A 21,132-nucleotide genomic window follows, 5' to 3' on the forward strand; every position below is an offset into this window, starting at 1 on the left:
CCTCAGTCTGTCTATAGGTATTTAATCTATGACCGTCCCCCTCAGTCTGTCTATAGGTATTTAATCTATGACCGGCCCCCGAGTCTGTCTATAGGTATTTAATCTATGATCATCCCCTCAGTCTGTCTATAGGTATTTATTCTATGACCGGCCCCCTAAGTCTGTCTATAGGTATTTAATCTATGACCGGCCCCCTCAGTCTGTCTATAGGTATTTAATCTATGACCGGCCCCCGAGTCTGTCTATAGGTATTTAATCTATGATCATCCCCTCAGTCTGTCTATAGGTATTTAATCTATGACCGGCCCCTCAGTCTGTCTATAGGTATTTAATCTATGACCGGCCCCCTCAGTCTGTCTATAGGTATTTATTCTATGACCGGCCCCCTCAGTCTGTCTATAGGTATTTAATCTATGACGGGCCCCTGAGTCTGTCTGTAGGTATTTATTCTATGACCAGCCCCTGAGTCTGTCTATAGGTATTTATTCTATGACGGGCCCCTGAGTCTGTCTGTAGGTATTTATTCTATGACCGGCCCCCTCAGTCTGTCTGTAGGTATTTATTCTATGACCGGCCCCCTCAGTCTGTCTATAGGTATTTATTCTATGACCGGCCCCCTCAGTCTGTCTATAGGTATTTATTCTATGACCGGCCCCCTCAGTCTGTCTATAGGTATTTAATCTATGACGGGCCCCTGAGTCTGTCTGTAGGTATTTATTCTATGACCGGCCCCCTCAGTCTGTCTGTAGGTATTTATTCTATGACCGGCCCCCTCAGTCTGTCTATAGGTATTTATTCTATGACCGGCCCCCTCAGTCTGTCTATAGGTATTTAATCTATGACGGGCCCCTGAGTCTGTCTGTAGGTATTTATTCTATGAACGGCCCCTCAGTCTGTCTATAGGTATTTAATCTATGATCATCCCCTCAGTCTGTCTATAGGTATTTAATCTATGACCGGCCCCCTCAGTCTGTCTATAGGTATTTATTCTATGACCGGCCCCCTCAGTCTGTCTATAGGTATTTATTCTATGAACGGCCCCCTCAGTCTGTCTATAGGTATTTATTCTATGACGGGCCCCTGAGTCTGTCTGTAGGTATTTATTCTATGACCAGCCCCTGAGTCTGTCTATAGGTATTTATTCTATGACCGACCCCCTCAGTCTGTCTATAGGTATTTATTCTATGACGGGCCCCTGAGTCTGTCTGTAGGTATTTATTCTATGACCGGCCCCTGAGTCTTGTAAACAGGGTATCAGCGGACGTTTTAGGTAGGAGCTCTGGAAACATCTCGTTACACGGCTTGAGTTATTGTTAGAAGGCTATACATTGCGTGCAAAAATCATAACTGTTGCCTGCAGGGCAATCTACCCAGACTTTGTGGATTAAGGTTGGGTAGCAACCTTTGTTATTTAAAACTACAAATCTTACAGTGCTTCAATCCTTATGGAAGTTGTAGTCCTAGGTACTGTACGGTCTTTTGTCCACTGCTGTAGTAAGATGGAGGATAGGCCTGACTGGGTAATGTACACAGTACTGAATCATAGGTCTCGCTACTGTCACCGTGTCCAGACATGCCACGGATATAACGTTTTACCGCAGCCGGTACTGGCTAAAGTGAGAGATATGTCACTGATATAACGGTTTAATGCAGCCGGTACCAGCCAAAGTGAGAGATATGTCACTGATATAACGGTTCAACGCAGCCGGTACCAGCCAAAGTGAGAGATATGTCACTGATATAACGGTTTAATGCAGCCGGTACCAGCCAAAGTGAGAGATATGTCACTGATATAACGGTTTAATGCAGCCGGTACCAGCCAAAGTGAGAGATATGTCACTGATATAACGGTTCAACGCAGCCGGCACCAGCCAAAGTGAGAGATATGTCACTGATATAACGGTTTACGCAGCCGGTACCAGCCAAAGTGAGAGATATGTCACTGATATAACGGTTCAACGCAGCCGGTACCAGCCAAAGTGAGAGATATGTCACTGATATAACGGTTTACGCAGCCGGTACCAGCCAAAGTGAGAGATATGTCACTGATATAACGGTTCAACGCAGCCAGTACCAGCCAAAGTGAGAGATATGTCACTGATATAACGGTTCAACGCAGCCGGTACCAGCCAAAGTGAGAGATATGTCACTGATATAACGGTTTAATGCAGCCGGTACCAGCCAAAGTGAGAGATATGTCACTGATATAACGGTTTAACGCAACCGGTACCAGCTAAAGTAAGAGATATGTCACTGATATAACGGTTCAACGCAGCCGGTACCAGCCAAAGTGAGAGATATGTCACTGATATAACGGTTTAACGCAGCCGGTACCAGCAAACCAGCAGTCTTTAGATCTGTTTTTTTTCGGTCAACCCTGCACTGCTGCTGCAATGCACTATGGGAACTGAAATGCAAGCAATAAAGTGAATGGAATTTAAGGTCTCGATGTCACCAGTAATGCACACACTTGTATAGAACAATGTATAGCAATATATTCCGTGTAAAAAGCAAATAATGAATGCTGGAAAAAAACACTAAGAAAAGAAAAAAGAGAGCGGACATTCTACTTAAGTTAAGTCAAACAAAAGAAAAATTCTCAGGAATCTCTATTTTCTCATGTAACAAAACAAGCACAATCTTTCCTCACCTACGTCCAATTACTAAATTCTTTGTTCCACGCACACTACTAACAATGATGCGATGAACAGAGGTAAGGTCTCGGGCACTTACCATGCTGTCGAGCTGCTTATCTGTCTGTTTTGTTAAGGTGAAGTGATTTCAGCATCCGAACGTATCTCCGGGCACTCTGAAAGGAAACAGGTTAAAATATCTCTCCGTTATAATTGGTATTTCAGATTTAATTAAAAATTAAACTTTCATAATGTTTCACCATCCAAAGCAATGCTCTATCAGTCAAGCGTGACTTTTTTTTTTTTTTTTTGGTGACAAAAAAAAACAAAAAAGCGCTCTTTGTAGAATATATTTTATTATGAAAGAGGTGGGAGGCGGCGGAGATGTTACAAAAGGACAAAATGCAAAATGTAGACTGTTAAGAAATTTTGAAACAAAAGAAAAATGTAGATCAGGGTTTTTTTTTTTTTTTCTTTTACAATTTCAGAACAATAATCAAGATATTTATTTAAGTGACAATGGCAAGTGGGGTTCTGAGAGAAATGAATTAAAAGACAAAGGAATGTATACCTAATGCAATGGAATAACATAATGTATACACTTATATGTATTGTGTATTTATAATAAAGTGACTTGGGGGGGGGGGGCAAAGCAATGACAGCTAATCTTGGCACGATATACTTGTGATTATCAGTCAGACAAGGACTTCATACAAAATATAGCTCACAAATATCTGAGGTGCTAAGGTTATCCATCGTTATTGTAAAGGGAAACATTGCATTTAATGTAGAATAGTACATTACTTTATATGTGCTTTGCTAACAGTACAGTACCACCAGAGTACTAATGCATGGATCATTTCAATCGTTCCACATTCAGGGAACGGATTTACATATTTAAGATGTTCCCCCCCACACCCCCCAAAAAAGGGCAGATAAAGTAAGTTTAGTGAATTTATTAACAGGACATTGCAGGCATAAAAAAATATCTAAAACACATTCATTTATTCATATCTGACAACTGCATATGTATACAGCAAATGTATGTTTGTGCATATTTACAGCTTGTCGTTTATTGTGTTTGAAGCTGTGAGTATAGTGAGTGTATGCAGCTGTATAAACACATACAGGGATACAATGTTAGAAGTGGTTATGGTAAAGAGGGGCACATTATATATAATACAGGGGTTAATATCAGTTATATTACAGGATTACAGTGTTAACGGATTAAAAGCTTGAGAGGGGGTATAGTTATGGGGTAGCTGGTGTAAGAATGGGGTCACATTTAGTATTGGGGTACGTGGGGTGATTTATTGGTAAGATGAGTTAGACCTAGGATTAAGTTAAATGGTTTTGTTCAGGTTTTGAATGCTTACATGTGGGACTAAGAAAACAGTGTGAGTGGGTTTAGGAAGGATTACAGTTACAGTAAAGAGATGGTCAGGGTCCTGGCATGTGGAGTTTGAAGGGTTATTAGCAAAGCACTCACCCTGCTATGATTGATATTAGAGCTGTTATATCACTGAGAGCTTCCCCTGCTCCTCCTGCAAGGCATGTCCTGAGTGGGAAGTGATCCCTTCCACATCCTGTTCAGCCTCACACACAGACAGTGGAGGCTCTGGGACAGCACTGAGTGTCACTTCCTCTGTCCCTGAGTGTCACTTCCTCTGTCCCTGAGTGTTACTCCCTCTGTCCCTGAGTGTTACTCCCTCTGTAACTGAGTGTTACTCCCTCTGTAACTGAGTGTCACTTCCTCTGTCCCTGAGTGTCACTTCCTCTGTCCTTGAGTGTTACTCCCTCTGTCCCTGAGTGTTACTCCCTCTGTGACTGAGTGTCACTCCCTCTGTCCCTGAGTGTTACTCCCTCTGTAACTGAGTGTTACTCCCTCTGTAACTGCCCCTGAGTGTTACTCCCTCTGTAACTGTAACTGAGTGTTACTTCCTCTGTAACTGTGACTGAGTGTTACTCCCTCTGTAACTGTAACTGAGTGTTACTCCCTCTGTAACTGTAACTGAGTGTTACTCCCTCTGTAACTGAGCGTTACTCCCTCTGTAACTGTCCCTGAGTGTTACTCCCTCTGTCCCTGAGTGTTACTCCCTCTGTAACTGAGTGTTACTCCCTCTGTAACTGAGTGTTACTCCCTCTGTAACTGAGTGTTACTCCCTCTGTAACTGAGTGTTACTCCCTCTGTAACTGAGTGTTACTCCCTCTGTAACTGAGCGTTACTCCCTCTGTAACTGTCCCTGAGTGTTACTCCCTCTGTAACTGCCCCTGAGTGTTACTCCCTCTGTAACTGCCCCTGAGTGATACTCCCTCTGTAACTGAGTGTTACTCTCTCTGTAACTGAGTGATGCTCTCTCTGTAACTGTCCCTGAGTGATACTCCCTCTGTAACTGCCCCTGAGTGTTACTCCCTATGTAACTGCCCCTGAGTGTTACTCCCTCTGTAACTGTAACTGAGTGTTACTTCCTCTGTAACTGTGACTGAGTGTTACTCCCTCTGTAACTGTCCCTGAGTGTTACTCCCTCTATAGCTGTCCCTGAGTGTTACTCCCTCTGTAACTGCCCCTGAGTGTTACTCCATCTGTAACTGCCCCTGAGTGTTACTCCCTCTGTGACTGAGTGTTACTTCCTCTGTAACTGTAACTGAGTGTTACTCCCTCTGTAACTGCCCCTGAGTGTTACTCCCTCTGTAACTGTAACTGAGTGTTACTTCCTCTGTAACTGTGACTGAGTGTTACTCCCTCTGTAACTGTAACTGAGTGTTACTCCCTCTGTGACTGAGCGTTACTCCCTCTGTAACTGTCCCTGAGTGTTACTCCCTCTGTCCCTGAGTGTTACTCCCTCTGTAACTGAGTGTTACTCCCTCTGTAACTGAGTGTTACTCCCTCTGTAACTGAGTGTTACTCCCTCTGTAACTGAGTGTTACTCCCTCTGTAACTGAGCGTTACTCCCTCTGTAACTGTCCCTGAGTGTTACTCCCTCTGTAACTGCCCCTGAGTGTTACTCCCTCTGTAACTGCCCCTGAGTGTTACTCCCTCTGTAACTGCCCCTGAGTGATACTCCCTCTGTAACTGAGTGTTACTCTCTCTGTAACTGAGTGATGCTCTCTCTGTAACTGTCCCTGAGTGATACTCCCTCTGTAACTGCCCCTGAGTGTTACTCCCTATGTAACTGCCCCTGAGTGTTACTCCCTCTGTAACTGTAACTGAGTGTTACTTCCTCTGTAACTGTGACTGAGTGTTACTCCCTCTGTAACTGCCCCTGAGTGTTACTCCCTCTGTAACTGTAACTGAGTGTTACTTCCTCTGTAACTGTGACTGAGTGTTACTCTCTCTGTAACTGTAACTGAGTGATACTCCCTCTGTAACTGTCCCTGAGTGTTACTCCCTCTATAACTGTCCCTGAGTGTTACTCCCTCTATAGCTGTCCCTGAGTGTTACTCCCTCTATAGCTGTCCCTGAGTGTTACTCCCTCTGTAACTGCCCCTGAGTGTTACTCCCTCTGTAACTGCCCCTGAGTGTTACTCCCTCTGTGACTGAGTGTTACTTCCTCTGTAACTGTAACTGAGTGTTACTCCCTCTGTAACTGCCCCTGAGTGTTACTCCCTCTGTAACTGTAACTGAGTGTTACTTCCTCTGTAACTGTAACTGAGTGTTACTCCCTCTGTGACTGAGTGTTACTCCCTCTGTAACTGTCCCTGAGTGTTACTCCCTCTGTAACTGAGTGTTACTCTCTCTGTAACTGAGTGTTACTCCCTCTGTGACTGAGTGTTACTTCCTCTGTAACTGTAACTGAGTGTTACTCCCTCTGTAACTGTCCCTGAGCGTTACTCCCTCTGTAACTGAGTGTTACTCCCTCTGTAACTGCCCCTGAGTGTTACTCCCTCTGTAACTGTAACTGAGTGTTACTCCCTCTGTAACTACCCCTGAGTGTTACTCCCTCTGTAACTGCCCCTGAGTGTTACTCCCTCTGTAACTGTAACTGAGTGTTACTCCCTCTGTAACTGCCCCTGAGTGTTACTCCCTCTGTAACTGAGTGATACTCCCTCTGTAACTGTACCTGAGTGCTACTCCCTCTGTAACTGTCCCTGAGTGTTACTCCCTCTGTAACTGCCCCTGAGTGTTACTCCCTCTGTAACTGTCCCTGAGTGTTACTCCCTCTGTAACTGAGTGTTACTCCCTCTGTAACTGTACCTGAGTGTTACTCTCTCTGTAACTGTCCCTGAGTGTTACTCCCTCTGTAACTGAGTGTTTCTCCCTCTGTAACTGAGTGTTACTCCCTCTGTAACTGCCCCTGAGTGTTACTCCCTCTGTAACTGTAACTGAGTGTTACTTCCTCTGTAACTGTAACTGAGTGTTACTCCCTCTGTGACTGAGTGTTACTCCCTCTGTAACTGTCCCTGAGTGTTACTCCCTCTGTAACTGAGTGTTACTCTCTCTGTAACTGAGTGTTACTCCCTCTGTGACTGAGTGTTACTTCCTCTGTAACTGTAACTGAGTGTTACTCCCTCTGTAACTGTCCCTGAGCGTTACTCCCTCTGTAACTGAGTGTTACTCCCTCTGTAACTGCCCCTGAGTGTTACTCCCTCTGTAACTGTAACTGAGTGTTACTCCCTCTGTAACTACCCCTGAGTGTTACTCCCTCTGTAACTGCCCCTGAGTGTTACTCCCTCTGTAACTGTAACTGAGTGTTACTCCCTCTGTAACTGCCCCTGAGTGTTACTCCCTCTGTAACTGAGTGATACTCCCTCTGTAACTGTACCTGAGTGCTACTCCCTCTGTAACTGTCCCTGAGTGTTACTCCCTCTGTAACTGCCCCTGAGTGTTACTCCCTCTGTAACTGTCCCTGAGTGTTACTCCCTCTGTAACTGAGTGTTACTCCCTCTGTAACTGTACCTGAGTGTTACTCTCTCTGTAACTGTCCCTGAGTGTTACTCCCTCTGTAACTGAGTGTTTCTCCCTCTGTAACTGAGTGTTACTCCCTCTGTAACTGCCCCTGAGTGTTACTCCCTCTATAACTGTCCCTGAGTGTTACTCCCTCTATAACTGTCCCTGAGTGTTACTCCCTCTATAGCTGTCCCTGAGTGTTACTCCCTCTGTAACTGCCCCTGAGTGTTACTCCCTCTGTAACTGCCCCTGAGTGTTACTCCCTCTGTGACTGAGTGTTACTTCCTCTGTAACTGCCCCTGAGTGTTACTCCCTCTGTAACTGTAACTGAGTGTTACTTCCTCTGTAACTGTAACTGAGTGTTACTCCCTCTGTAACTGAGTGTTACTCTCTCTGTAACTGTCCCTGAGTGTTACTCCCTCTGTAACTGTAACTGAGTGTTACTCCCTCTGTAACTGAGTGTTACTCCCTCTGTAACTGTCCCTGAGTGTTACTCCCTCTGTAACTGAGTGTTACTCTCTCTGTAACTGAGTGTTACTCCCTCTGTGACTGAGTGTTACTTCCTCTGTAACTGTAACTGAGTGTTACTCCCTCTGTAACTGTCCCTGAGCGTTACTCCCTCTGTAACTGAGTGTTACTCCCTCTGTAACTGCCCCTGAGTGTTACTCCCTCTGTAACTGTAACTGAGTGTTACTCCCTCTGTAACTACCCCTGAGTGTTACTCCCTCTGTAACTGCCCCTGAGTGTTACTCCCTCTGTAACTGTAACTGAGTGTTACTCCCTCTGTAACTGCCCCTGAGTGTTACTCCCTCTGTAACTGAGTGATACTCCCTCTGTAACTGTACCTGAGTGCTACTCCCTCTGTAACTGTCCCTGAGTGTTACTCCCTCTGTAACTGCCCCTGAGTGTTACTCCCTCTGTAACTGTCCCTGAGTGTTACTCCCTCTGTAACTGAGTGTTACTCCCTCTGTAACTGTACCTGAGTGTTACTCTCTCTGTAACTGTCCCTGAGTGTTACTCCCTCTGTAACTGAGTGTTTCTCCCTCTGTAACTGAGTGTTACTCCCTCTGTAACTGCCCCTGAGTGTTACTCCCTCTATAACTGTCCCTGAGTGTTACTCCCTCTATAACTGTCCCTGAGTGTTACTCCCTCTATAGCTGTCCCTGAGTGTTACTCCCTCTGTAACTGCCCCTGAGTGTTACTCCCTCTGTAACTGCCCCTGAGTGTTACTCCCTCTGTGACTGAGTGTTACTTCCTCTGTAACTGTAACTGAGTGTTACTCCCTCTGTAACTGCCCCTGAGTGTTACTCCCTCTGTAACTGAGTGTTACTCCCTCTGTAACTGAGTGTTACTCTCTCTGTAACTGTCCCTGAGTGTTACTCCCTCTGTAACTGTAACTGAGTGTTACTCCCTCTGTGACTGAGCGTTACTCCCTCTGTAACTGTCCCTGAGTGTTACTCCCTCTGTAACTGAGTGTTACTCTCTCTGTAACTGAGTGTTACTCCCTCTGTGACTGAGTGTTACTTCCTCTGTAACTGTAACTGAGTGTTACTCCCTCTGTAACTGTCCCTGAGCGTTACTCCCTCTGTAACTGAGTGTTACTCCCTCTGTAACTGCCCCTGAGTGTTACTCCCTCTGTAACTGCCCCTGAGTGTTACTCCCTCTGTAACTGTAACTGGGTGTTACTCCCTCTGTAACTGTAACTGGGTGTTACTCCCTCTGTAACTGTCCCTGAGTGTTACTCCCTCTGTAACTGCCCCTGAGTGTTACTCCCTCTATAACTGTCCCTGAGTGTTACTCCCTCTATAACTGTCCCTGAGTGTTACTCCCTCTATAACTGTCCCTGAGTGTTACTCCCTCTATAGCTGTCCCTGAGTGTTACTCCCTCTGTAACTGCCCCTGAGTGTTACTCCCTCTGTAACTGCCCCTGAGTGTTACTCCCTCTGTGACTGAGTGTTACTTCCTCTGTAACTGCCCCTGAGTGTTACTCCCTCTGTAACTGTAACTGAGTGTTACTTCCTCTGTAACTGTAACTGAGTGTTACTCCCTCTGTAACTGAGTGTTACTCTCTCTGTAACTGTCCCTGAGTGTTACTCCCTCTGTAACTGTAACTGAGTGTTACTCCCTCTGTGACTGAGTGTTACTCCCTCTGTAACTGTCCCTGAGTGTTACTCCCTCTGTAACTGAGTGTTACTCTCTCTGTAACTGAGTGTTACTCCCTCTGTGACTGAGTGTTACTTCCTCTGTAACTGTAACTGAGTGTTACTCCCTCTGTAACTGTAACTGAGTGTTACTCCCTCTGTAACTGCCCCTGAGTGTTACTCCCTCTGTAACTGTAACTGAGTGTTACTCCCTCTGTAACTACCCCTGAGTGTTACTCCCTCTGTAACTGCCCCTGAGTGTTACTCCCTCTGTAACTGTAACTGAGTGTTACTTCCTCTGTAACTGTGACTGAGTGTTACTCCCTCTGTAACTGTAACTGAGTGTTACTCCCTCTGTAACTGTAACTGAGTGTTACTCCCTCTGTAACTGAGCGTTACTCCCTCTGTAACTGTCCCTGAGTGTTACTCCCTCTGTCCCTGAGTGTTACTCCCTCTGTAACTGAGTGTTACTCCCTCTGTAACTGAGTGTTACTCCCTCTGTAACTGAGTGTTACTCCCTCTGTAACTGAGCGTTACTCCCTCTGTAACTGTCCCTGAGTGTTACTCCCTCTGTAACTGCCCCTGAGTGTTACTCCCTCTGTAACTGCCCCTGAGTGATACTCCCTCTGTAACTGAGTGTTACTCTCTCTGTAACTGAGTGATGCTCTCTCTGTAACTGTCCCTGAGTGATACTCCCTCTGTAACTGCCCCTGAGTGTTACTCCCTATGTAACTGCCCCTGAGTGTTACTCCCTCTGTAACTGTAACTGAGTGTTACTTCCTCTGTAACTGTGACTGAGTGTTACTCCCTCTGTAACTGTCCCTGAGTGTTACTCCCTCTATAGCTGTCCCTGAGTGTTACTCCCTCTGTAACTGCCCCTGAGTGTTACTCCATCTGTAACTGCCCCTGAGTGTTACTCCCTCTGTGACTGAGTGTTACTTCCTCTGTAACTGTAACTGAGTGTTACTCCCTCTGTAACTGCCCCTGAGTGTTACTCCCTCTGTAACTGTAACTGAGTGTTACTTCCTCTGTAACTGTGACTGAGTGTTACTCCCTCTGTAACTGTAACTGAGTGTTACTCCCTCTGTGACTGAGCGTTACTCCCTCTGTAACTGTCCCTGAGTGTTACTCCCTCTGTCCCTGAGTGTTACTCCCTCTGTAACTGAGTGTTACTCCCTCTGTAACTGAGTGTTACTCCCTCTGTAACTGAGTGTTACTCCCTCTGTAACTGAGTGTTACTCCCTCTGTAACTGAGCGTTACTCCCTCTGTAACTGTCCCTGAGTGTTACTCCCTCTGTAACTGCCCCTGAGTGTTACTCCCTCTGTAACTGCCCCTGAGTGTTACTCCCTCTGTAACTGCCCCTGAGTGATACTCCCTCTGTAACTGAGTGTTACTCTCTCTGTAACTGAGTGATGCTCTCTCTGTAACTGTCCCTGAGTGATACTCCCTCTGTAACTGCCCCTGAGTGTTACTCCCTATGTAACTGCCCCTGAGTGTTACTCCCTCTGTAACTGTAACTGAGTGTTACTTCCTCTGTAACTGTGACTGAGTGTTACTCCCTCTGTAACTGCCCCTGAGTGTTACTCCCTCTGTAACTGTAACTGAGTGTTACTTCCTCTGTAACTGTGACTGAGTGTTACTCTCTCTGTAACTGTAACTGAGTGATACTCCCTCTGTAACTGTCCCTGAGTGTTACTCCCTCTATAACTGTCCCTGAGTGTTACTCCCTCTATAGCTGTCCCTGAGTGTTACTCCCTCTATAGCTGTCCCTGAGTGTTACTCCCTCTGTAACTGCCCCTGAGTGTTACTCCCTCTGTAACTGCCCCTGAGTGTTACTCCCTCTGTGACTGAGTGTTACTTCCTCTGTAACTGTAACTGAGTGTTACTCCCTCTGTAACTGCCCCTGAGTGTTACTCCCTCTGTAACTGTAACTGAGTGTTACTTCCTCTGTAACTGTAACTGAGTGTTACTCCCTCTGTGACTGAGTGTTACTCCCTCTGTAACTGTCCCTGAGTGTTACTCCCTCTGTAACTGAGTGTTACTCTCTCTGTAACTGAGTGTTACTCCCTCTGTGACTGAGTGTTACTTCCTCTGTAACTGTAACTGAGTGTTACTCCCTCTGTAACTGTCCCTGAGCGTTACTCCCTCTGTAACTGAGTGTTACTCCCTCTGTAACTGCCCCTGAGTGTTACTCCCTCTGTAACTGTAACTGAGTGTTACTCCCTCTGTAACTACCCCTGAGTGTTACTCCCTCTGTAACTGCCCCTGAGTGTTACTCCCTCTGTAACTGTAACTGAGTGTTACTCCCTCTGTAACTGCCCCTGAGTGTTACTCCCTCTGTAACTGAGTGATACTCCCTCTGTAACTGTACCTGAGTGCTACTCCCTCTGTAACTGTCCCTGAGTGTTACTCCCTCTGTAACTGCCCCTGAGTGTTACTCCCTCTGTAACTGTCCCTGAGTGTTACTCCCTCTGTAACTGAGTGTTACTCCCTCTGTAACTGTACCTGAGTGTTACTCTCTCTGTAACTGTCCCTGAGTGTTACTCCCTCTGTAACTGAGTGTTTCTCCCTCTGTAACTGAGTGTTACTCCCTCTGTAACTGCCCCTGAGTGTTACTCCCTCTATAACTGTCCCTGAGTGTTACTCCCTCTATAACTGTCCCTGAGTGTTACTCCCTCTATAGCTGTCCCTGAGTGTTACTCCCTCTGTAACTGCCCCTGAGTGTTACTCCCTCTGTAACTGCCCCTGAGTGTTACTCCCTCTGTGACTGAGTGTTACTTCCTCTGTAACTGCCCCTGAGTGTTACTCCCTCTGTAACTGTAACTGAGTGTTACTTCCTCTGTAACTGTAACTGAGTGTTACTCCCTCTGTAACTGAGTGTTACTCTCTCTGTAACTGTCCCTGAGTGTTACTCCCTCTGTAACTGTAACTGAGTGTTACTCCCTCTGTAACTGAGTGTTACTCCCTCTGTAACTGTCCCTGAGTGTTACTCCCTCTGTAACTGAGTGTTACTCTCTCTGTAACTGAGTGTTACTCCCTCTGTGACTGAGTGTTACTTCCTCTGTAACTGTAACTGAGTGTTACTCCCTCTGTAACTGTCCCTGAGCGTTACTCCCTCTGTAACTGAGTGTTACTCCCTCTGTAACTGCCCCTGAGTGTTACTCCCTCTGTAACTGTAACTGAGTGTTACTCCCTCTGTAACTACCCCTGAGTGTTACTCCCTCTGTAACTGCCCCTGAGTGTTACTCCCTCTGTAACTGTAACTGAGTGTTACTCCCTCTGTAACTGCCCCTGAGTGTTACTCCCTCTGTAACTGAGTGATACTCCCTCTGTAACTGTACCTGAGTGCTACTCCCTCTGTAACTGTCCCTGAGTGTTACTCCCTCTGTAACTGCCCCTGAGTGTTACTCCCTCTGTAACTGTCCCTGAGTGTTACTCCCTCTGTAACTGAGTGTTACTCCCTCTGTAACTGTACCTGAGTGTTACTCTCTCTGTAACTGTCCCTGAGTGTTACTCCCTCTGTAACTGAGTGTTTCTCCCTCTGTAACTGAGTGTTACTCCCTCTGTAACTGCCCCTGAGTGTTACTCCCTCTATAACTGTCCCTGAGTGTTACTCCCTCTATAACTGTCCCTGAGTGTTACTCCCTCTATAGCTGTCCCTGAGTGTTACTCCCTCTGTAACTGCCCCTGAGTGTTACTCCCTCTGTAACTGCCCCTGAGTGTTACTCCCTCTGTGACTGAGTGTTACTTCCTCTGTAACTGTAACTGAGTGTTACTCCCTCTGTAACTGCCCCTGAGTGTTACTCCCTCTGTAACTGTAACTGAGTGTTACTCCCTCTGTAACTGTAACTGAGTGTTACTCCCTCTGTAACTGAGTGTTACTCTCTCTGTAACTGTCCCTGAGTGTTACTCCCTCTGTAACTGTAACTGAGTGTTACTCCCTCTGTGACTGAGCGTTACTCCCTCTGTAACTGTCCCTGAGTGTTACTCCCTCTTTAACTGAGTGTTACTCTCTCTGTAACTGAGTGTTACTCCCTCTGTGACTGAGTGTTACTTCCTCTGTAACTGTAACTGAGTGTTACTCCCTCTGTAACTGTCCCTGAGCGTTACTCCCTCTGTAACTGAGTGTTACTCCCTCTGTAACTGCCCCTGAGTGTTACTCCCTCTGTAACTGCCCCTGAGTGTTACTCCCTCTGTAACTGTAACTGGGTGTTACTCCCTCTGTAACTGTCCCTGAGTGTTACTCCCTCTGTAACTGCCCCTGAGTGTTACTCCCTCTATAACTGTCCCTGAGTGTTACTCCCTCTATAACTGTCCCTGAGTGTTACTCCCTCTATAGCTGTCCCTGAGTGTTACTCCCTCTGTAACTGCCCCTGAGTGTTACTCCCTCTGTAACTGCCCCTGAGTGTTACTCCCTCTGTGACTGAGTGTTACTTCCTCTGTAACTGCCCCTGAGTGTTACTCCCTCTGTAACTGTCCCTGAGTGTTACTCCCTCTGTAACTGAGTGTTACTCTCTCTGTAACTGAGTGTTACTCCCTCTGTGACTGAGTGTTACTTCCTCTGTAACTGTAACTGAGTGTTACTCCCTCTGTAACTGTCCCTGAGCGTTACTCCCTCTGTAACTGAGTGTTACTCCCTCTGTAACTGCCCCTGAGTGTTACTCCCTCTGTAACTGTAACTGAGTGTTACTCCCTCTGTAACTACCCCTGAGTGTTACTCCCTCTGTAACTGCCCCTGAGTGTTACTCCCTCTGTAACTGTAACTGAGTGTTACTTCCTCTGTAACTGTGACTGAGTGTTACTCCCTCTGTAACTGTAACTGAGTGTTACTCCCTCTGTAACTGTAACTGAGTGTTACTCCCTCTGTAACTGAGCGTTACTCCCTCTGTAACTGTCCCTGAGTGTTACTCCCTCTGTCCCTGAGTGTTACTCCCTCTGTAACTGAGTGTTACTCCCTCTGTAACTGAGTGTTACTCCCTCTGTAACTGAGTGTTACTCCCTCTGTAACTGAGCGTTACTCCCTCTGTAACTGTCCCTGAGTGTTACTCCCTCTGTAACTGCCCCTGAGTGTTACTCCCTCTGTAACTGCCCCTGAGTGATACTCCCTCTGTAACTGAGTGTTACTCTCTCTGTAACTGAGTGATGCTCTCTCTGTAACTGTCCCTGAGTGATACTCCCTCTGTAACTGCCCCTGAGTGTTACTCCCTATGTAACTGCCCCTGAGTGTTACTCCCTCTGTAACTGTAACTGAGTGTTACTTCCTCTGTAACTGTGACTGAGTGTTACTCCCTCTGTAACTGTCCCTGAGTGTTACTCCCTCTGTAACTGCCCCTGAGTGTTACTCCATCTGTAACTGCCCCTGAGTGTTACTCCCTCTGTGACTGAGTGTTACTTCCTCTGTAACTGTAACTGAGTGTTACTCCCTCTGTAACTGCCCCTGAGTGTTACTCCCTCTGTAACTGTAACTGAGTGTTACTTCCTCTGTAACTGTGACTGAGTGTTACTCCCTCTGTAACTGTAACTGAGTGTTACTCCCTCTGTGACTGAGCGTTACTCCCTCTGTAACTGTCCCTGAGTGTTACTCCCTCTGTCCCTGAGTGTTACTCCCTCTGTAACTGAGTGTTACTCCCTCTGTAACTGAGTGTTACTCCCTCTGTAACTGAGTGTTACTCCCTCTGTAACTGAGCGTTACTCCCTCTGTAACTGTCCCTGAGTGTTACTCCCTCTGTAACTGCCCCTGAGTGTTACTCCCTCTGTAACTGCCCCTGAGTGTTACTCCCTCTGTAACTGCCCCTGAGTGATACTCCCTCTGTAACTGAGTGTTACTCTCTCTGTAACTGAGTGATGCTCTCTCTGTAACTGTCCCTGAGTGATACTCCCTCTGTAACTGCCCCTGAGTGTTACTCCCTATGTAACTGCCCCTGAGTGTTACTCCCTCTGTAACTGTAACTGAGTGTTACTTCCTCTGTAACTGTGACTGAGTGTTACTCCCTCTGTAACTGCCCCTGAGTGTTACTCCCTCTGTAACTGTAACTGAGTGTTACTTCCTCTGTAACTGTGACTGAGTGTTACTCTCTCTGTAACTGTAACTGAGTGATACTCCCTCTGTAACTGTCCCTGAGTGTTACTCCCTCTATAACTGTCCCTGAGTGTTACTCCCTCTATAGCTGTCCCTGAGTGTTACTCCCTCTATAGCTGTCCCTGAGTGTTACTCCCTCTGTAACTGCCCCTGAGTGTTACTCCCTCTGTAACTGCCCCTGAGTGTTACTCCCTCTGTGACTGAGTGTTACTTCCTCTGTAACTGTAACTGAGTGTTACTCCCTCTGTAACTGCCCCTGAGTGTTACTCCCTCTGTAACTGTAACTGAGTGTTACTTCCTCTGTAACTGTAACTGAGTGTTACTCCCTCTGTGACTGAGTGTTACTCCCTCTGTAACTGTCCCTGAGTGTTACTCCCTCTGTAACTGAGTGTTACTCTCTCTGTAACTGAGTGTTACTCCCTCTGTGACTGAGTGTTACTTCCTCTGTAACTGTAACTGAGTGTTACTCCCTCTGTAACTGTCCCTGAGCGTTACTCCCTCTGTAACTGAGTGTTACTCCCTCTGTAACTGCCCCTGAGTGTTACTCCCTCTGTAACTGTAACTGAGTGTTACTCCCTCTGTAACTACCCCTGAGTGTTACTCCCTCTGTAACTGCCCCTGAGTGTTACTCCCTCTGTAACTGTAACTGAGTGTTACTCCCTCTGTAACTGCCCCTGAGTGTTACTCCCTCTGTAACTGAGTGATACTCCCTCTGTAACTGTACCTGAGTGCTACTCCCTCTGTAACTGTCCCTGAGTGTTACTCCCTCTGTAACTGCCCCTGAGTGTTACTCCCTCTGTAACTGTCCCTGAGTGTTACTCCCTCTGTAACTGAGTGTTACTCCCTCTGTAACTGTACCTGAGTGTTACTCTCTCTGTAACTGTCCCTGAGTGTTACTCCCTCTGTAACTGAGTGTTTCTCCCTCTGTAACTGAGTGTTACTCCCTCTGTAACTGCCCCTGAGTGTTACTCCCTCTATAACTGTCCCTGAGTGTTACTCCCTCTATAACTGTCCCTGAGTGTTACTCCCTCTATAGCTGTCCCTGAGTGTTACTCCCTCTGTAACTGCCCCTGAGTGTTACTCCCTCTGTAACTGCCCCTGAGTGTTACTCCCTCTGTGACTGAGTGTTACTTCCTCTGTAACTGCCCCTGAGTGTTACTCCCTCTGTAACTGTAACTGAGTGTTACTTCCTCTGTAACTGTAACTGAGTGTTACTCCCTCTGTAACTGAGTGTTACTCTCTCTGTAACTGTCCCTGAGTGTTACTCCCTCTGTAACTGTAACTGAGTGTTACTCCCTCTGTAACTGAGTGTTACTCCCTCTGTAACTGTCCCTGAGTGTTACTCCCTCTGTAACTGAGTGTTACTCTCTCTGTAACTGAGTGTTACTCCCTCTGTGACTGAGTGTTACTTCCTCTGTAACTGTAACTGAGTGTTACTCCCTCTGTAACTGTCCCTGAGCGTTACTCCCTCTGTAACTGAGTGTTACTCCCTCTGTAACTGCCCCTGGGTGTTACTCCCTCTGTAACTGTAACTGAGTGTTACTCCCTCTGTAACTACCCCTGAGTGTTACTCCCTCTGTAACTGCCCCTGAGTGTTACTCCCTCTGTAACTGTAACTGAGTGTTACTCCCTCTGTAACTGCCCCTGAGTGTTACTCCCTCTGTAACTGAGTGATACTCCCTCTGTAACTGTACCTGAGTGCTACTCCCTCTGTAACTGTCCCTGAGTGTTACTCCCTCTGTAACTGCCCCTGAGTGTTACTCCCTCTGTAACTGTCCCTGAGTGTTACTCCCTCTGTAACTGAGTGTTACTCCCTCTGTAACTGTACCTGAGTGTTACTCTCTCTGTAACTGTCCCTGAGTGTTACTCCCTCTGTAACTGAGTGTTTCTCCCTCTGTAACTGAGTGTTACTCCCTCTGTAACTGCCCCTGAGTGTTACTCCCTCTATAACTGTCCCTGAGTGTTACTCCCTCTATAACTGTCCCTGAGTGTTACTCCCTCTATAGCTGTCCCTGAGTGTTACTCCCTCTGTAACTGCCCCTGAGTGTTACTCCCTCTGTAACTGCCCCTGAGTGTTACTCCCTCTGTGACTGAGTGTTACTTCCTCTGTAACTGTAACTGAGTGTTACTCCCTCTGTAACTGCCCCTGAGTGTTACTCCCTCTGTAACTGTAACTGAGTGTTACTCCCTCTGTAACTGAGTGTTACTCTCTCTGTAACTGTCCCTGAGTGTTACTCCCTCTGTAACTGTAACTGAGTGTTACTCCCTCTGTGACTGAGCGTTACTCCCTCTGTAACTGTCCCTGAGTGTTACTCCCTCTGTAACTGAGTGTTACTCTCTCTGTAACTGAGTGTTACTCCCTCTGTGACTGAGTGTTACTTCCTCTGTAACTGTAACTGAGTGTTACTCCCTCTGTAACTGCCCCTGAGTGTTACTCCCTCTGTAACTGCCCCTGAGTGTTACTCCCTCTGTAACTGTAACTGGGTGTTACTCCCTCTGTAACTGTCCCTGAGTGTTACTCCCTCTGTAACTGCCCCTGAGTGTTACTCCCTCTATAACTGTCCCTGAGTGTTACTCCCTCTATAACTGTCCCTGAGTGTTACTCCCTCTATAGCTGTCCCTGAGTGTTACTCCCTCTGTAACTGCCCCTGAGTGTTACTCCCTCTGTAACTGCCCCTGAGTGTTACTCCCTCTGTGACTGAGTGTTACTTCCTCTGTAACTGCCCCTGAGTGTTACTTCCTCTGTAACTGTAACTGAGTGTTACTCCCTCTGTAACTGAGTGTTACTCTCTCTGTAACTGTCCCTGAGTGTTACTCCCTCTGTAACTGTAACTGAGTGTTACTCCCTCTGTGACTGAGTGTTACTCCCTCTGTAACTGTCCCTGAGTGTTACTCCCTCTGTAACTGAGTGTTACTCTCTCTGTAACTGAGTGTTACTCCCTCTGTGACTGAGTGTTACTTCCTCTGTAACTGTAACTGAGTGTTACTCCCTCTGTAACTGTCCCTGAGCGTTACTCCCTCTGTAACTGAGTGTTACTCCCTCTGTAACTGCCCCTGAGTGTTACTCCCTCTGTAACTGTAACTGAGTGTTACTCCCTCTGTAACTACCCCTGAGTGTTACTCCCTCTGTAACTGCCCCTGAGTGTTACTCCCTCTGTAACTGTAACTGAGTGTTACTCCCTCTGTAACTGCCCCTGCGTGTTACTCCCTATGTAACTGAGTGATACTCCCTCTGTAACTGTACCTGAGTGCTACTCCCTCTGTAACTGTCCCTGAGTGTTACTCCCTCTGTAACTGCCCCTGAGTGTTACTCCCTCTGTAACTGTCCCTGAGTGTTACTCCCTCTGTAACTGAGTGTTACTCCCTCTGTAACTGTACCTGAGTGTTACTCTCTCTGTAACTGTCCCTGAGTGTTACTCCCTCTGTAACTGAGTGTTTCTCCCTCTGTAACTGAGTGTTACTCCCTCTGTAACTGCCCCTGAGTGTTACTCCCTCTATAACTGTCCCTGAGTGTTACTCCCTCTATAACTGTCCCTGAGTGTTACTCCCTCTATAACTGTCCCTGAGTGTTACTCCCTCTATAGCTGTCCCTGAGTGTTACTCCCTCTGTAACTGCCCCTGAGTGTTACTCCCTCTGTAACTGCCCCTGAGTGTTACTCCCTCTGTGACTGAGTGTTACTTCCTCTGTAACTGTAACTGAGTGTTACTCCCTCTGTAACTGCCCCTGAGTGTTACTCCCTCTGTAACTGTAACTGAGTGTTACTCCCTCTGTAACTGAGTGTTACTCTCTCTGTAACTGTCCCTGAGTGTTACTCCCTCTGTAACTGTAACTGAGTGTTACTCCCTCTGTGACTGAGCGTTACTCCCTCTGTAACTGTCCCTGAGTGTTACTCCCTCTGTAACTGAGTGTTACTCTCTCTGTAACTGAGTGTTACTCCCTCTGTGACTGAGTGTTACTTCCTCTGTAACTGTAACTGAGTGTTACTCCCTCTGTAACTGTCCCTGAGCGTTACTCCCTCTGTAACTGAGTGTTACTCCCTCTGTAACTGCCCCTGAGTGTTACTCCCTCTGTAACTGCCCCTGAGTGTTACTCCCTCTGTAACTGTAACTGGGTGTTACTCCCTCTGTAACTGTCCCTGAGTGTTACTCCCTCTGTAACTGCCCCTGAGTGTTACTCCCTCTGTAACTGTAACTGAGTGTTACTCCCTCTGTAACTGCTCCTGAGTGTTACTCCCTCTGTAACTGAGTGATACTCCCTCTGTAACTGTACCTGAGTGTTACTCCCTCTGTAACTGTCCCTGAGTGTTACTCCCTCTGTAACTGAGTGTTACTCCCTCTGTAACTGCCCCTGAGTGTTACTCCCTCTGTAACTGTCCCTGAGTGTTACTCCCTCTGTAACTGAGTGTTACTCCCTCTGTAACTGTACCTGAGTGTTACTCTCTCTGTAACTGTCCCTGAGTGTTACTCCCTCTGTAACTGAGTGTTACTCCCTCTGTAACTGAGTGTTACTCCCTCGGTGACTGAGCGTTACTCCCTCTGTAACTGTCCCTGACTGGGCTACACTGGCCAAGGCTACAGGTACTTATCTCCCCACCAGCCCACCTAAACTCCAAAAAGGCCCATTATCGTCTGGAGGTAGGTGCCTGCGCTGTGTAATGCGAGATCGGTGTCAGTCCACATGACATATTGAATAACGCACACATACATGGTTTCACAGCGGGCTCTACTGGCAGTGATTCTACTGTATTTAATGTAGAAGTTATTATGGGTAGTTGCCTGTGGTCTGAACGTATCTCTTCAAACCTATGTGGACTCATTGATACAACACAGGGACCGGTGGAGGGTGGTCCAAAGAGTCACATGAGGTAGTTCTCCCCACCCACATTTTTTGTTGCAATAAACATAAATGAAATCTGTTTCTGACTAATGCATTAAAAATGATAATTAGTGATACTAATTGTGATCAGTTCTGTGGTTTGGTCCCATTCATGTCTGAAGAAGCTGCAATGAGGCTAAGCAATTAAACATGTCAAGATTTGGGGTAATTTTTTAACACACATACGTCTATCTTTGGGTTTATGGCATTGAATGTCTCATTGGGTCAGAGAGTGAGCACAGGCAGTGAAATGGTCAGAACCCCAACATGGGGCAGAGTTAAATATGGGAATAAAGTCTAGTTCCCCATCATCTTTAATGGGACACTCTGCACCAAAACAACTTTAGCTTAATTACGATTATGCCCCTACAGCCTGACTGCTCAATTATCTGTCATTTAGGAGTCAAATCACTTTGTTTATGCAGCCCTAGTGACACCTCCCTGCATGTGACAGTCTCCATAAACTCTTCCTGTAAAGAAATATCTAATGTTTAAACTTCATTTATTGCACATT

General features: G+C 46.5%; 1 protein-coding gene across 1 annotated transcript in view; it reads right to left on the minus strand.

Moving 5' to 3' along the window:
- Positions 1-21,132, minus strand: part of ZBTB20 (zinc finger and BTB domain containing 20) — a 778,251-nt gene that overhangs the window by 439,215 nt on the left and 317,904 nt on the right. Inside the window, exon 3 of the mRNA XM_063442031.1 lies at positions 2,734-2,809. The gene's annotated coding sequence lies outside the window, so the exon portion shown is untranslated. The remainder of the gene's footprint in view (positions 1-2,733; positions 2,810-21,132) is intronic.

This window comes from Pelobates fuscus, chromosome 1 (assembly GCF_036172605.1).
Source record: "Pelobates fuscus isolate aPelFus1 chromosome 1, aPelFus1.pri, whole genome shotgun sequence".
Taxonomy (NCBI): domain Eukaryota; kingdom Metazoa; phylum Chordata; class Amphibia; order Anura; family Pelobatidae; genus Pelobates; species Pelobates fuscus.